Below are 4,164 nucleotides of genomic sequence, written 5' to 3'. Positions count from 1 at the left end.
CCCCAGGGCGAAGGAGGGTGATTCCAACCCGCTCAGGAGAGGGTGGCAGGGAAAACCCACCACTGCCCACCCCGCCCTGTTGCTGCAGGGGTTGGCAGGCATGCGGCGTGGATGGGAGATGAGTTAAAGCAGCAATAAGATTAATCGTGGCTTTTACCGGAGTCTCCCTAGGAGACAAAGGAACAAAGCACCCTCCCGTCCCGTGAAGCAGCAGCCCAGCCCAGCTGTAAAAGCAGCAGTTCCAGGAAGGGAGCTGGCCCAGGCGCCCAACCCTGTGCCCCACAGCCAGGATTCGGGGGGTGGGAGGGGGCTGGCTCCTGGGCTGGCACCCAGCCCGGGAGAGCCCTGGGGTCATTTCAGCCCTCGGATGTCTGCCTTGTGCTGGACGCCGCTGTGACAGCTCATCATAGTCATGCGGAGCTCTCGCCATGAGTGCTCATTCTCCCCATTTCACAGATGGGGAAACTGAGGCACGGAGGGGCAAGTGACTTGCCCAAGGTTACCCAAAAGCAGAGCTGGGAATAGAGCCCAGGAGTCCTGAGGCCCAAGCTGGTGCATTAGCCACTAGGCAACACTGTCTGTAACAGGGGGTTAGTTTAGGGATAAAGGGCTGGATGGATAAGGAAGACGCTGAGCTGGGCCTCAGGAAATCTAGGCTCCCTAAATGAGTCACATCATTGTGCCATGCCTCAGTTTCCCCATTGTGTGTGAGCTGAAAGGCCCCATTGAAACAGGTTTTTTGGGATGGCGGGGGGGTGGCAGGTTTTTCTGCTTAATAACTAAAAAGACATGAAAAGCCAAGTTCACTGTAGGTTTTTAGCTCTGTCCAACGTGTTATCGTTACCAACCGAGAGCAGGGCCCCCATCATGCTGGACGCCACATGGACAGTGGAAGAAGACCAGGAGGGCGGGGCGGGGGGGGGCGTAACCCAGCTCTGTTATGCAGGGAGCTCTGTCCTGGGTGCTGGCTGGGCCACACTTGAGCCTTCTGCAGCCTTGGCTTTTAGTTCAGGCCAGAGAGACTTGTGTTTTAAGATCCAGAGAGTCCATGTTTGATCTCCCCTGCCCACTGCCAAAGGGGGTCAGGGTCTCAGAGAGACCCACTCGGCTCCCCTCCCACAGCCAGGAACAACCCAGAAATCTTGATGCCCTGCTGTAACTGCTAGACCCCACTCCCCTCCCGGAGTTGTGGAGAGAATCCTGGCTCCCAGGGATGCACAAGGAGACACTAATGCTCAGGTCCTGCAGGTGCCTCCTTGAGGAAGCCGCCTGCCTGGTGATAGCTGCTGGGCCCGTGGCTAACACCAGTGCTTCCCTGTGTAGCCATGGCTTAGCTGGCCCCAGGCCATTGTGTCCCCCCCCCACCTAATTAGGGAAGCCATCAGCAGGCCCATTGTGTGGGGATGAGGGTCATTGATAAGGAAACTCTGCCCATTGTCTGCTAATGAACCACTCTAATGAAATCAACACCCCCTCCCCACAGGGATCATTACCCTGCCCCAGCCACTGTCTGCTTCCCTGCCTGCCCCCCTCCCCGCACAGCCCGCCCCCCAGGGGTTATTGTGTTGCAGAATCTAACCTCCGCTCCCTTCTGTGTCTGTTAATAATAGGGTGCTTCTAGGCCAAGGGTCTTTCCTCCTGTGCTTTACAGACTGTGTGGGAATTGCCTGCCTGAGATGCAGAGACCTCTGGGGTGGGACTGTTTCAATGCATTCTAACGGCAACATTGCTAGTAAATCTCTTTCCTGTTCTGTGCCTCAGTTTCCTCATCTGTAGGGTACTGACCTGCCTTTGCAAAGCGCTTTGAGATCTAGGGCTAGGGAGGGTCTAGGCTTGGCTGTATGGAGTCCACCCAGTCCATAGCCTAGACCCAGCAGACCCCCCACCTCCCGGGGGCTGCCAGATTAGCAAATCTGAGGGGAAAGGCATGGACATGGCTGGATAAACCCCCCTATGTCCCTCCAGGCTAATGACGGGGGTGGGCAAACACGTGCCAGGCTGAATGATTTGCTGGCTGCATGGCCTTCCTCTGCCTTGGGCCTATGCTTGGGAGCAGGCGAAGCCTGGAGGCTAGGGTGATGGGCCCTCTGGAAGCATCCGCCAGGGCTAGGTCATGAGAGCAGCAGGTGCACGGAGTGCGGGGGGGTGGGGATGGGGTAGCAAGTCTGATGGGGGGAATTTGTATAATGGGTGTGTGCATAGGGTGTGTACAGTGTACAGGGTTGGTGTGTGTATGTGGTGTGTCAAATCGTGTGTAGTGTCTGTGTGTACGGTGAGTGGTTTGTGCACATGGTCTGTACAGTGTGTGCACACGATGAGTGGTGTGGGTGTACAGTGTGTGTGTACTGTGTGTGTGTGCATGCAGTGAGGTAGTGTGTGTTGTGTACTGGGGGCACATAGGGGGCTGTGTGCATGGTGAGGTGTGTGTGTGCATGCAGTGAGGTGGTGTGTGTTGTGTACAGAGGGCGTGTAGGGGGCTGTGTGCGTGGTAAGGTGTGTGTACAGTGTGTGTGTGGTGATCTCGGGTGTGTGTGCACGTGTGGCGAGGTGTGTGTGTGTATAGCATGAACGTGTGTAGTGAGGTGGGGTGTGTGTGTGGTGTACAGAGGGTACGTAGGGGGCTGTGTGAGCGATGAGGAGGTGTGTGTGCGGTGAGGTGGTGTGTGTGTGGTGTACAGAGGGTACGTAGGGGGCTGTGTGAGCGGTGGGGAGGTGTGTGAGCGGTGAGGTGGTGTGTGTGTGGTGTACAGAGGGTACGTGGGGGGCTGTGTGAGCGATGAGGAGGTGTGTGCGGTGAGGTGTGTGTGTGTGGTGTACAGAGGGTACGTAGGGGGCTGTGTGAGCGATGAGGAGGCGTGTGCGGTGAGGTGGTGTGTGTGTGTTGTGTACAGAGGGTACGTAGGGGGCTGTGTGAGCGATGAGGAGGCGTGTGCGGTGAGGTGGTGTGTGTGTGTGTGTGTGGTGTACAGAGGGTACGTAGGGGGCTGTGTGAGCGATGAGGAGGTGTGTGCGGTGAGGTGGTGTGTGTGTTGTGTACAGAGGGTACGTAGGGGGCTGTGTGAGCGATGAGGAGGTGTGTGCGGTGAGGTGGTGTGTGTGTGGTGTACAGAGGGTACGTAGGGGGCTGTGTGAGCGATGAGGAGGTGTGTGCGGTGAGGTGGTGTGTGTGGTGTACAGAGGGTACGTAGGGGGCTGTGTGAGCGGTGAGGAGGTGTGTGCGGTGAGGTGGTGTGTGTGTGGTGTACAGAGGGTACGTAGGGGGCTGTGTGAGCGGTGAGGAGGTGTGTGCGGTGAGGTGGTGTGTGTGTGGTGTACAGAGGGTACGTAGGGGGCTGTGTGAGTGATGAGGAGGTGTGTGCGGTGAGGTGGTGTGTGTGTTGTGTACAGAGGGTACGTGGGGGGCTGTGTGAGCGGTGGGGAGGTGTGTGCGGTGAGGTGGTGTGTGTGTGTGTGTGGTGTACAGAGGGTACGTAGGGGGCTGTGTGAGCGATGAGGAGGCGTGTGCGGTGAGGTGGTGTGTGTGTTGTGTACAGAGGGTACGTGGGGGGCTGTGTGAGCGGTGGGGAGGTGTGTGCGGTGAGGTGGTGTGTGTGTGTGTGTGGTGTACAGAGGGTACGTAGGGGGCTGTGTGAGCGATGAGGAGGCGTGTGCGGTGAGGTGGTGTGTGTGTGGTGTACAGAGGGTACGTAGGGGGCTGTGTGAGCGGTGGGGAGGTGTGTGCGGTGAGGAGGTGTGTGCGGTGAGGTGGTGTGTGTGTGGTGTACAGAGGGTACGTAGGGGGCTGTGTGAGCGGTGGGGAGGTGTGTGCGGTGAGGTGGTGTGTGTGTGGTGTACAGAGGGTACGTAGGGGGCTGTGTGAGCGATGAGGAGGTGTGTGCGGTGAGGTGGTGTGTGTATTGTGTACAGAGGGTACGTGGGGGGCTGTGTGAGCGATGAGGAGGTGTGTGCGGTGAGGTGGTGTGTGTGTGGTGTACAGAGGGTACGTAGGGGGCTGTGTGAGCGATGAGGAGGCGTGTGCGGTGAGGTGGTGTGTGTTGTGTACAGAGGGTACGTAGGGGGCTGTGTGAGCGGTGGGGAGGTGTGTGCGGTGAGGTGGTGTGTGTGTGTGGTGTACAGAGGGTACGTAGGGGGCTGTGTGAGCGGTGAGGAGGTGTGTGCGGTGAG

Source organism: Eretmochelys imbricata, chromosome 23 (genome assembly GCF_965152235.1).
Source record: "Eretmochelys imbricata isolate rEreImb1 chromosome 23, rEreImb1.hap1, whole genome shotgun sequence".
NCBI lineage: Eukaryota > Metazoa > Chordata > Testudines > Cheloniidae > Eretmochelys > Eretmochelys imbricata.
This window is presented reverse-complemented; position numbering follows the sequence as displayed.